We start from the raw sequence: 13310 nt of genomic DNA, 5'->3' as shown, positions 1-13310 counted from the left end.
TTTTAAAGTTTGTTTGGAAGCACAAAAGACCCAGAATAGCCAAACACATCCTGAAAAAGAAACATGGAGCTGGAGGAATCAGGCTCCTGGACTTCAGACTATACGACAAAGCAACCGTCATCAACTGTATGGTACTGGCACAAGGACAGACATATAGATCAGTGGAATAGGAGAGAAAGCCCAGAATTCAACCCACGCACCTACAGCCAACTCATCTATGACAACGGAAGCGAGGACATACAATGGAGAAAGGACAGCCTGTTCACTAAGTGGTGCTGGGAAAACTGGACAGCCACATGGAAAAGAATGAAATGAGAACACTCCCTAACACCATACACGAAAGTCAACTCCAAATGGATTAAAGACCTAGATAGAAGACCAAACACTATCAAACTCCTAGAGGAAAACAGAGGCCAAACACTCTCTGACACAAACGACAGCAACATCTTCTCAGATCCACCTCTTAGAGTAATGATGGTAAAAACAAAAACAAACAAATGGGACCTAATCAAACTTCAAAGTTTCTGCACAGCAAAGGAAACCCTAAACAACACAAAAAGACAACCCACAGAAGGGGAGAAAATCTTTGCAAGTCATTCAACTGACAAGGGATTCATCTCCAAAATTTATAAACACCTTCTGCAGCTCCACACCAAAAAACAAACAACCCCATCCAAAAATGGGCAGAAGATCTAAACAGACACTTCTCCAAAGAAGACATGCAGATGGCCAAAAAATACATGAAAAGATGTTCAACATCACGCATTATTAGAGAAATGCAAATCAAAACCTCGAAGAGGTACCACTTTACACCAGCCAGAATGGCCAGCATCCACAAGTCTACAAACAATAAGTGCTGGAGAGGTGTGGAGAAAAAGGAACACTAGTACACTGTGGGTGGGATTGTAAATTGGTGCAACCACTCTGGAAAGCAGTATGGAGATGCCTCAGAAAACTAAACATAGAACTACCACTGGACCCAGCAATCCCACTCCTGGGCAGCTATCCAGAGAAAACTATGACTCGCAAAGACACATGTACTCCAATGTTCATTGCAGCACTATTTACAATAGCCAAGACATGGAAACAACCCAAATGTCCATCGACAGAGGAGTGGATCCAGAAGATGTGGTACATATACACAATGGAATATTACTCAGCCATTAAAATGAACGAAATACCAGCATTTTTAGCAACATGGATGGACCTAGAAATTATCATGCTAAGTGAAGTCAGCCATACAATGAGACACCAACATCCAATGCTTTCACTGACATGTGGGATTTGAAAAAAGGACAGACTGAACTTCTTTGCAGAACAGATGCTGACTCACAGACATTGAAAAACTTATGGTCTCCAAAGGAGACAGTTTAGGGGGTGGGGGGATGTGCCTGGGTTATGGGATGGAAATCCTGTGAAATTGTATTGTTACGATCACTATAAAAAAAAATAAAAAGCTTAGTACTTTAAAAAAAAAAAAGCAAAGAAAAGGCAAAAAGACAAAAAAAAAAAAAAAAGAAAAGCAAAGAAAGAAATCAGTTCTGGGAGATGAAACGAGTTGGGAATGCTTTCCAATTTATTAGGTCTGCCCAACTAGGGAGGTTCCCACCGCTACTCTGGAGCATTCTGAGGTCCACCAGGCCTTTTAAAATTTAGTGTACCTTAAATTGAGTTCATTATTCCCTTCAGAGCAGCTCCTCTCAAGTGAATTACTTATACGCTAGTCTCCACGTTATGGAAAGAGGTTGTACTATTTTCAAAGATGAAGGAATGCCAATAAACATGCCTTGAGCAGGATGGGGTGTACCATGAGCCCCGAGAAAACCAGCACTTTTCCCTTTGCTGCCCTTTCTAGCGTCCCCAAAGGACCAGAGCCATGTAGTAGGTGCTCTGGGTACCCTGGACCACCTCTGACTTCAGCCACTGCCCTGGAAGACTTTCTGGGCATTGGGAAGCCTTCTCGCCTAAACAGGTGCCCAGCTGCAGCCCTGAAGCTGACACCCAAGTCGGCATCACTGGGTGGAGCCGCTCCCAGGTAAATGCCTACCTAGGACTCCAGGTCCACAAGGCCCACAGCAGTAAACAGCTCAGCGGCAGGCCTTTCCCTGCGGGCTTCCCCTCCTTCCTGGTCTCGTCCCCATATGATTCATCACTCTGCAGTGATGGGCTCAAATAAGCTACCTGCACTTGGTCCTTGTAGGAGGCTTTGCTATGGGGAACAAGCTAAATCGACAGACACCAAACCCTTCACCGCACCTGCCTCAACCCTGTCCTTCCTCCCTCCCGTCTGCACACACCACCAGCCATCTCACTTCATCTTTCATCTGTTTCTCAAGTGTCAGTTCAGCCAAGGCACCTTCACACCCAGATGAACCCAATCCGGTTTCCGTCTCATCTACAATCTTACTCAAGCCATCCCTTTTTTCTCCCCTTCATTTTTGAACGTTTTATACAAGTATAGTTGATTTATAAGATCGTGATAATTTCTGGTCTATAACAAAATTATTCAGTTACACATATACACATATCCATTCTCTTTCAGACTCTTTTCCCACAAAGAATATATTGCAGAATATAGGGTAGAGTTCCCTGTGCTATAACAGCAGGGTTCCGCTGGCCTCAAGCCATCCTACTCAAAGCTCTTCCTAATCAGAACCCTGCATTTTCATCGCCTCCCCCCAGGTAAGAGCTGAGCGTCTCACCCTGGTTAAGCCTCCAGGCTACCCACGGTTTTCTAGACTTTGTACCTTTCACATACTCGATAGCTCCAGGAGGTCTGGTTCCCTGAGCACTGCCCCGTATTTCCTAATACCGCCGCCAGGCAAGTGAATTCACAAAACTCCACAGTCTGCAGCTGAGGGCTGGAGCGTGCGCTGAGGGATCTCGGCTTGCCCCGTTTCCAGTAAGAAAAGCAGAGACAAGTCGCAAGCATGAGGTCAAGCTAACCGCCTCTGAGCAGACAGGGACATCTGTCACGAATCAGGACTCCCCAATTTTCCAGGAAAACAACCAAAAGACTCCAGAAGAAGTGTAAAAAGTTCTCAGAACTCGGATCCCAACTCTCCGGAACTACGTGCACGCGCGCGCGCGCAAAGACCCACCCACGCAATCACTCGTCTGTTCCCAAAGTCTTGACTCCCAAATTCCGAGAGGCGAGAGAAAGTGTATTGAGACAACTGTGGAAACGAAACGAAAACGTAAACCTAAGAACACCCCGACAGCTAGGCGTTCGCCGGCCTGCGTCCGGCGCCTGGCGGCGCACGCTCGGCCCCCACCGCACCCCATCCCGCGGACGCGCTAGCGAAAGCGCTCGGCAAACTCACACTGCGGCGGCCGGGTTGGTGCGCTGCGCGGGCTCGGGCGCTGAGGCCGGTGCGGCGGCTCTGCGAGCGGTCCTGGGGCGCGGCCGGCACAAGCTGGCGGACAGGGCGGGGAGTCGGAGCCGCGGTCAAGGCCACCTCCCCACGGCCCCACCCGTCCCGCCGCACCTGGGGCAGTGCCGGAGGCGTGCCGGGAACCGGCGGGGTGCGCAGCCCGCCCCCTGTGGGCGGGGTCCGTCCCCTGTGGGCGGGGTCCGTCCCCTGTGGGCGGGGTCCGTCCCCTGTGGGCGGGGTCCGTCCCCTGTGGGCGGGGTCCGTCCCCTGTGGGCGGGGTCCGTCCCCTGTGGGCGGGGTCCGTCCCCTGTGGGCGGGGTCCGTCCCCTGTGGGCGGGGTCCGTCCCCTGTGGGCGGGGTCCGTCCCCTGTGGGCGGGGTCCGTCCCCTGTGGGCGGGGTCCGTCCCCTGTGGGCGGGGTCCGCCCGCCCGCTGGGGCGGAGCCAAAGCCCGCTGCTCGACCCTCGGAGGGTTCCGGCGGTGCGACGGGAGCTCGGCGGCATTCGTGTCTGATTTGGTGAGGAGCGCAAGCGCCGCGTCTCCTACACACCAGACTCGGGGAGGACAAACCCCCCGCAGTGACCTACGCCGTGGCCGAGGGTCTGCTTTGGCCCAGCGTGGAGGCGGGGCCCCTTCGCTGCCGGAACTGCGACCGCCGCGTCGCGCTGGCCCGGCGCCTCCTGCGTTCAGGGGCTGCCCCCTGGTGGTCAGCCCCCGGCCGTGCACCCTGTGCAGGAGTTGATTTATTGGTGGGACGGGGCGCCCAGGGAGCTCAGCGTGAAGAGGTCGGTCTGGGGCTGTAGACTGAGGTGCTGCGCAGTGACAGGCAGGGAAGGAAACGTGCGTGTTACAGCACCAGACACGTCCATTGCAGCCAAGCTTTGGAGTGGCTGCCGCTTGAATTTCTACCTGAGAGGGGTGAGAAGGTCAAAATCAAGGTTAGCGTATTAGATTTACTAGGAATCTGATTTTGAACAGCTTTGCGCAGCAGATGCGCTATTTTTATTTTTGTGGAGGTTTTTTTTGGGGGGGGGGACAGGAAGCAGGAAGGGGTAGGAAAGTGAACGCTATAACTTGAGAGTGATTACGAGAAGGGAGCTTCAGATCCCTATAGCACCCTCCCCCCACCCTGTGGTGCTACCACTGGTTCTACCTGTAAATCTTCTCACTGTTGATAAAGTGATCGGATGTGTCCGTTTTTCTTAAATATTTATGACTGTCTCTTCGTTTTGTTTTCTTTGTTTGTTTTTTGCTTTTTGGGGCCTCACCCCCAACATATGGACGTTCCCAGGCTAGGGATGGAATCACAGTTATAGCTGCCAGCCTACACCACAGCCACAGACAGAAACGTGGGATCCCAGCCGCCTTTGCGACCTACGCCACAGCTTAGGGCAATGTGTGAGCCCAACTAGACCCACTGAGTGAGGCCAGGGATGGAAACTGTGAGGACACAGGGAGAAGGTGACCGGCCCAAGCCACCGAGAGAGGCTTCTGGGAAGCCAAACCGTGCTGGCACCTTGATATTGTTCTTCCAGCCTCCAGAACCATGACAAAGTACATTTCTATTCTTTAAGCCAAAGACAGCTCACAATTATCTAATCAGTCTAACTGCCATTTGTAGCAACACGGATGGGTCTATCCTTAGAAACTGTCATACTAAGTCAGGCTGTGAAAGACAAACGCCATATGATATCACCTATATGTGGAATCTGAAGAAAGAATACAAATGAACTTATTTGCAGAATAAAAATAGACTCTCGGGGGAGTTCCCGTCCTGGCACAGTGGTTAACCAATCCAACTAGGAACCATGAGGTTGCGGGTTCCATCCCCTGCCTTGCTCAGTGGGTTGGGGATCCGGTGTTGCCATGAGCTGTGGTGTAGGTCGCAGAGGCGGCTTGGATCCCGCGTTGCTGTGGCTGTGGTGTAGGCCGGCGGCTACAGCTCCAATTAGACCCCTAGCCTGGGAACCTCCATATGCCACAGGTGCGGCCTTAGAAAAGGCAAAAAAAAGACAGAAAAAAAAAAAAAAAGAAATAGACTCACAGACTTTGAAAAACTTATGGTTACCAAAAGGGACAGGTTGTGGGTGAACTTGGGTATTGGGACTGGCATATGCACACTGAGGTATACGGAATGACTGGCCAATGGAGACCTGCTGTCTAGCGCAGAAAACTCTACCCAGTATTCCACGATAATCTAGGTGGCGAAAGAATCCGAGAGAGAATGGATATGTGTATACGTAACACTGAATCACTTTGTTGCATAGCAGAAATGTTCACAACCTTGCAAATCAACTAGACTTGGACAAAACAAAACAAAAAATAAAAAGTGTTGGTTAGTGTGTGTAGTATGATCTCATTTTTTCTGAGCGCAATGCCAATTTTCTTTTTTTTTAAATGAGTTTTATTTTTTCCCCTCATAGCTGGCTTACAGTGTTCTGCTGATTTTCTACTGTACAGCAAGGTGACCCAGTCACACGTACATGTATACATTCTTTTTCTGACATTATCATGTTCCATCATAAGTGACTAGATACAGTTCCTAGCACTAAACAGCAGGTGTTATCTCATTAACATAGAAAAATATTTTATATAGACACACAGCTTCTATGTGTATGTGTTTGTGTGCATGTCTGTGTGCGTTTCTTTGTGTGTCTGTGTGTGTGTGTGTGTGTGTGTGTGTGTGTGTGTGTGAAGAACTCGATGACCGTGGTTCCCTCTGACGAGTGATTCCAGGGTGTCTGGGGATGCAAGACACTTTTCCTTTTCATCGACTGCAGTTCTTTTTTTCAGTATAACTTTCTTTTTTTGTTTCAATTTTATTGAGGTGTAAATGATATATAGGACTATGTAAGTTCAAGGCGTGGAGCATAATGATTTGACTTACATATATCATGAAACGATTATCACAGTAAGTTTTGTGAAGATCCATCCTCTTATATAAATACAATATTTTTTTTTTGTCTTTTTGCCATTTCTAGGGCTGCACCCTCGGCATATGGGAGGTTCCCAGGCTAGGGGTCCAATCGGAGCTCTAGCTGACGGTCTTCGCCAGAGCCACAGCAACGCAGGATCTGAGCCGCGTCTGCGACCTACACCACAGCTCACGGCAACGCCGGATCCTTAACCCACGGAGCAAGGCCAGGGATCGAACCTGCAACCTCTTGGTTCCTGGTCGGATTCGTGAACCACTGAGCCACGATGGGAACTCCAAATACAATATTAAAGAAATAGAAAAAGGGGGTTGTGTGATGAGAACTGTTAGGACCGACCACTTTCCTGTATAAGGTACAGCATGAGAGGTCATGTTTTGCATTCCATCTCTAGAGCTTATTGTCTCATAACTGGACATTTGTACCTTTTAAGTAGCTTCATCCCATTCCCCACACTGCAACCCTGCACCTCTCACACCCACAAATTTGATAGGCTTTTCTGTGAGTTTTGCTTGGTTTTGAAGCATGATTGACCTGCAGCACTCTGTTCATTCCCGTTATGCACATAGTGATTCGATGTCTCTACACAGTTACAAATGATCACGGGGACATTACATAATTCTGGCTCTTTTCCACACTTTACGTTTCGTATCTGTGACTGATTTTATTTTATTTATCTGGACGTTTGTACCTCTTAATCTCCTTCACCTATTTTTCTCCTCCTCCCCCACCTCCCCTCTGGCAACCTCCTGTTTATTCTCTGTATCGATGACTCTGTTTCTGTTCAGTTATGTTTGGCCATTTTGGATTCTACGTATAAGTAAAATCAAACAGTATTTTTCTTTCTTGTCTGATTGATTTCAGTGAGCATAATACCGTCTAGGTCCATCCATGTTGTCACAAATGACAAGATGTTATTCTTTTGTGTGGCTATTATTACATCGTATGAGTGTAAAAAATGAATGTATAAATAATACATCTTTATCATTATCTGTTGAAGTGGATAATGGTATTATGGATCTGTTTCCCTCTCTGGGAAAGCAGACAGCCTCGTCTAGGAAATGGCATATGGGGCACAGTGCCCTCGGCTCTGGCCACCATGTGCTCTAGGGGTGTCCTCTAAATGGGTTAGAGGAGTCCTATTGTGGTAGCCTGACTACTGCAGTGCTGTATTGCATGCTGGTGGGTATGCAGTCTGGTTGGTTACCAGGCGCTGCCCTGGGCAGAGGCAGCTGGCTGCTGTGAGGTTCGGGGGAAATGAAGCCATTTCCAGTTCCAAGGATAGATAAAAATGAGTTTAAGCTAAGCATGCTAATCCATACCCTTTGCATTGCAACAACTTGTTCTTTTGGGGTTGCAAATAATAAATATGCATAAATAATACTTAATTGTCTAGCATATGCAGGAAGCATATAAAAATCAGGATTGTTATTGTTACCAGTGGTACATCAGTCCATTTTTATATTTCTAGAGAAAAAATTCTGCAGTAATTCCAGTTTTTCACTAAGCCAAATGCAGGGGTTATGCTATACACATGCTTCCAGCTATGGGCTAGCGTTAATGGTCATTGGCCTCCTTCTTCAATTATATTTAGTTTTGAGTTAAAATTAATGTGGCCCCATATATTCTTTCCCTAAAGGACCTCAAGAATCTGGAAAGGATTAGCCACACTCTAATTTAGGACTCGAGATGGATGAATGCACCTATGTGCAGCACTGACATGAGTCCCCAGGGAGGTTTATTAAGTCACTATTTAAGATGATCCAGAACAGGTGTCTACAGCTGCTTTAAGAATGAGTCCTATGGTGGCCAGGAAAATAGTCCACTCTGATCTCCAGTTGCAGGGAGTGGGTATGTAACTGATAGATGGCTCCAGCTGGTGCACCCTGGAATCCCTGGTGCCAAGGCCACACTGCCCAGGAGCTTCTGATGGCCAGTGATTCGTCGCGGTGGGGTTACAAGGGCAGGTCCATTTCTGGAGACCTGGGACTCTTGGTGGGTGGTTTCAGCTCCAGGACTCCCCGGTGGCCCTGACAAAACCTTCTGAGACCTGCACTGCAGTGTAAGCCAGTCCTTCTTTCACTCTCCTTCACCAGGGTTAAAACCACACCACAGTCTGATGGTCTCACCGCCGCTCCATGTTCTCTCACAAGTGTTTCCCTTAATAGATCTCTTGTACGCCTGACCTTATCTGGCTTCTTCCTCTCGAAGGACCCGGGCTAACATAAGTACTGTTATAACTACATCTCCTGACATTAAAACACTCGCGTATTTATTAAAGCTGTATTGCAGTGGGAGTAAAGAGCAGAGTCATCAACTTGAGAGTACTTATGAAAGACTTAGCCACTACATTTTTCATTCTTTGGTACATGTATGCTAACCTTTATTCAAATTATCCAAGTTCTATGTCCTAGGGCAAGTTCCTGCATATTTATTTAAAGCAGTGAAATCAGAGTTTGATTCTTTTCTTTCTTCTTTCTTTCTTTCTTTTTTCTCTTCCTTCCTTCCCTCCTTCCTTCCTTCCTTTCTTTTTGTCTTTTTAGGGCCATATCTGCGGCATATGGAAGTTCCCACACTAGGGGTCTCAGAAATGCTGGATCCTTAACCCACTGAGTGAGGCCAGAGATCAAATCCGAGTCCTCATGGATACTAGTCAGATTCATTACTGCTGAGCCACAATGGGAACTCTCTTCTTTTTTTTCTTTTTAGGACCACACCTGCAGCATATGGAAGTTCCAGGGCTAGGGGCTGAATCAGAGCTCTAGCTGCCAGCCTATGCCACAGCCACAGCAACGCCAGATCCGAGGGGCACCTGTGACCTACACTGAAGCTTGTGGTAACATGGTATTTTCAACCCACTGAGTCAGGCCAGGGATTGAACCCACATCCTCATGGATACTAGTCAGGTTCTTAACCCACTGAGCCACAATGGGAACTCCAGAGTTTGCGGCTTCTCATTAGTGTGGCCTTATATTTTCTTTTGGGGTTATAAGTGTGTGGAATATATTTGGTAGGAGCCAGTAATATTCCAGTCACAGAGGATGCCTTGGGACCTATCACTGCCATTCCAGAAATATCCAGACTGAAACGCTCTTCCTCTTGTAATGAACAAGGGAGAGGCTTCTTACATTTCTAAACTCCTGCCATTTCCAGGTCGAACATAAAGTTTGGTTGTGCCCGGAAGGTGGCAGCCATCTGGGCACCAGTGAAACTGACTTCGCCCAAGACTGAGAGTGGATTTTTTTCCCCAGCTCTGAAATATCAGACCCAATGGTTATGCACACAGCGGATCCAATTTCCCACAACTGTGCCTACGCAAGTGTGATTTCCACATCTTCGCACACAATCTCACAAGGGTTGCAGACACCAAGACGCCAGAGGGGCTAGTACCTGGGAACTGGGAAATCAGGGAAAGTCAACTATCTCCATAACGAAATTCCTGCAGAGGAAGGAAGTCGAAGTTTCCAGTCTTATAAGGACCAATAACATAATTGGGGTTTTTTTCCTGTAAATGTAGGCAATTATTTCCAAATCGATTTATTCCAAAGTGCCTCTGACATTGGAATCTTTCTTCTTAAGGCTGTTATATACTGAGACTTGGGATCCAAATCTCCTTTCAGTTTTAGCTAAGGTCTGATGAGAATCATTCAGCTTGGGCAGGTGGGTGGGTGGGGTGGATATAGGATGAGAAGCCAGGAATAACTGAACCTAAGGTTCCCATTGCTCTCCACACATCTGTCCAGATGGGCCTCAAATACATAAGATGAAAACTGCCAATGCTCTGCAAATTTTGTTAGTTGTTTTTAGCTCAGATGTTTCCATATGAATTTGGCTCCAAGTCGTAGGAAACTGGATCCATGGGGTACTTGACAGGCGCCCAGAAATTAGTGCCGAAAAGTAGAGCGTCGCTCATTCAGTCCCTTTTGCAGAGGCCACGGCAATGGCTGAGATGAGCCCCTCTGTCTTTTTAGTCAGAGAAATTTCAGAGGGGAGAAGCTGCAAGATTTACAGCCACATTCACAATTTGCGAAGTGTGGCTTGACTTTGAAGTTTGAGAACAGACATTGAGAAGGTGCGAGTTTCCATGAGGTCAGGGGCTCCTACCCTCATGTTAAGGTCAGAAGCCTGTGATCGAGCCCTGAAAAGGCAGCTATTGACTGTTCTAGGCATCAAACTCACGTCTGTCGTGCTGCTTTCAATGTGCCAAGTGCAGTTTTTTCTCTCTTTGCCATGAATTATCTGTATGGTTTGCTCCATTATTTCCTTCAAGAATCCACTCAAATATCACTTTATCAGAGAGGCTTTCCTGGACCCCAGCACATAAAATAGCCAACACGCCCATTGTCCAGTCTTTTACCCCAGAACATGCTTCCCCATCCTGAGTTTTATTTTCTTTCGCACTACTTTTGTTTATCTTGCATTTCTAGACCCCATAGCAGTATTTCTAGACCCTGTAACAGTAACTAACATTGCAATAGGTATTCAGTACATGTTTATCGAATGATTCAGGTGACTCGATGGCTAGATTGGAAGGGGATGCCCAAAATGTGGGAAACACATCTTACAGAAGCCAAAATTTTATGATGGTTTTATGAATGTTTAAGAAACATGTGAGGAATCTTTCTTGAAAAATGGCAGATAAAACAAGAAGCATTTACATTTTACTGGGGAAAGTATTACTCTAGTGGCTTCATCTAGTTTAGTGCTAAAAAATATTGACAATCTGAGCGAAGCTGTGGTCCTTCACTACCTTCGTCTTCTATCTCATTAGAAATCAGAAGTTTAACGAGGTTTTTTTGTTTTGTTTTTTTTTGTCTTTTTTAGGGTCGCACCTGCGGCACATGGAGGTTCCCAGGCTAGGGGTCCAATCGGAGCTGTAGCCACCAGCCTACGCCAGAGCCACAGCAACACAGGATCTGAGCCACATCTGCGACCTGCACCACAGCTCACAGCAACACTGGATCCTTAACCCACTGTGCGAGGCCAGGGATCGAACCCGCCACCTCATGGTTCCTAGTCGAACTCATTTCTGCTGTGCCTTGATGGGAACTCCCTAACAAGGTACGTTTGAGCCCTGGAGAAATGGCTTCTGCTACCCCTTTCATACGAGCTTTATCCAGGCGATGGAAAAGATCTTTCAGTGTATGTTTTAAATTCCAGTTTTTTCTGTGTGGCCCAATTATAGCAGTTAGCAAGGGAACTCACATGGATCGTAAAGATACAGTGTTATCCTCCTGGGTAAAAGCAAGCTGCTACCCCCATCACGGCTTCCTATTCCTCCCGGAATGGTTTAGGCATCTGCATTTGAGGAGTGGGGACAACACATGAGGGCCCCCTGAGTCCTGAGCACGGCCCCCACTTCATTTTGGTTCATATCTAAGACTTCCACCAAGTTTAGGAGACCTTTAGGGAGCCATCCTTTGAGAGGCGACCTCTCCCAGTGTATCTCTTGCCTACCTTATGACCTTAGTTTTGTTTGTTTAATTTGCCCCTTATGCTCAGCCAAGAGAAGTGCAGTTTTGAATTTTCTATAAGAGGAACAAAGGCCCTTTCTGTAATCTTTTGTTTTGTGAAGGGAAAAAATAAATAAATAAAAAGCAGCCCCTAATACCCAGGAAGTCATCTGACACCCACAGCAGCTAAAACAAGGCTCTGCTTTGCCTGTGGGACATTATCAGCTTCACAGAAATTGACATCAGACAGGGCTTTGAGACTGTGATAAAGTAAAGATGGAAACAAGCTCTCTGGGCAAACACAAAATATCAAACATACCTCTCTTGTCTAAAGTGAGTAACGGCTACTTAGGCAAAAAAGCCAGTGACAGTTTTCTTCTCACTTCAGTTGGTCCTTCCTAGAGATGGGATTGATTGAGAAAGTTATCCAATCACCCCAGCTTCTTGATAACATCCAATCCAGAACAAAGCTTTGCTTTCTTCCAAGTTCAAATCCTATAACAGGGTCTTTCTAGCACACTTTTGCTGAGAGGCCCACAGTTCTCTAGGATGTGCTGCCACAGGTCATATATCTAACTTGTTCAGCTAGAGTTGAGCTCTTCGTGTGGTCTTTGCATGGAGGGCATAAACATCCCTACCTCTTTACGTGAGGGTATTCTCTCCCCCCCACCCCATCAAAGGCTCTTCTTTATCCAGTACCAGAGATCCACTAGGCTTTCTACAAAGGCCACTTGAATGCTACTGATGGGTCTGCTGTTTTCCCTCTGATAGTTCAGGTCAGTTTCCCTATGAGGACCTAAGACTGAAGTCTGCTCTAAGTTTTTACCTTTTTTTTTTTTTTGCTATTTCTTGGGCCGCTCCCGCGGCACAGGGAGGTTCCCAGTCTAGGGGTTGAATCGGAGCTGTAGCCACTGGCCTACGCCAGAGCCACAGCAACGCGGGATCCAAGCCGCGTCTGCAACCTACACCACAGCTCACGTCAACACCGGATCATTAACCCACTGAGCAAGGGCAGGGACCGAACCCGCAACCTCATGGTTCCTAATCGAATTTGTTAACCACTGCGCCACGACGGGAACTCCTGCTCTAAGTTTTGATTAAGTTGGTCATCCATAAGTTCATAGGGCTAGTCCTCTTGTAATTAAATGTCAAAAGCCTTAAATAAGGCTTCTTACTGTTTCCTTTGTAACAGTTTGGCTTCTCTATGGCAAGAAAAGGAGAAACTCTATGTAAAAAAAAAAAAAAAAAAAGCAGGTGTTTCCTCTCCCACCTCTATGAATTTTGTGCGAAGAATGAGTTAAATGATCTCTTTCCAGGTTCCTGGGTCCTGTTTAAAGCATGGACACTTCAGAGCAACAAGACTAGGCATAAGCACAGCCCACTCTATTGAAAATGGAGGGAGGGTCTTCCGGGTCTCTGGGGTCTCTTCAGAATCACTCGGATGTTTTTATATTGTACATTTGATCATTTTGCCCTCCTCCCCTCCCACCCTTTCAGCGTTATCTCAGTTCTCAAATTATACCCAGTAATTCAGGCAATCTGTGAAAGTGA

At 47.0% G+C, this 13310-nt stretch overlaps 1 protein-coding gene across 1 annotated transcript in view; it reads right to left on the bottom strand.

Annotated features, from left to right (window-relative positions):
* LOC110257570 (TRPM8 channel-associated factor 2-like) overlaps positions 1–3520 on the bottom strand; it is an 86096-nt gene extending 82576 nt beyond the window's left edge. The window contains exon 1 of the mRNA XM_021078927.1: positions 3324–3520. The gene's annotated coding sequence lies outside the window, so the exon portion shown is untranslated. The remainder of the gene's footprint in view (positions 1–3323) is intronic.

Source organism: Sus scrofa, chromosome 18, assembly GCF_000003025.6.
Source record: "Sus scrofa isolate TJ Tabasco breed Duroc chromosome 18, Sscrofa11.1, whole genome shotgun sequence".
NCBI classification, from domain to species: domain Eukaryota; kingdom Metazoa; phylum Chordata; class Mammalia; order Artiodactyla; family Suidae; genus Sus; species Sus scrofa.
The sequence above is the reverse complement of the archived record's forward strand: the minus strand, read 5'-3'. Positions and strand labels throughout refer to the sequence as shown.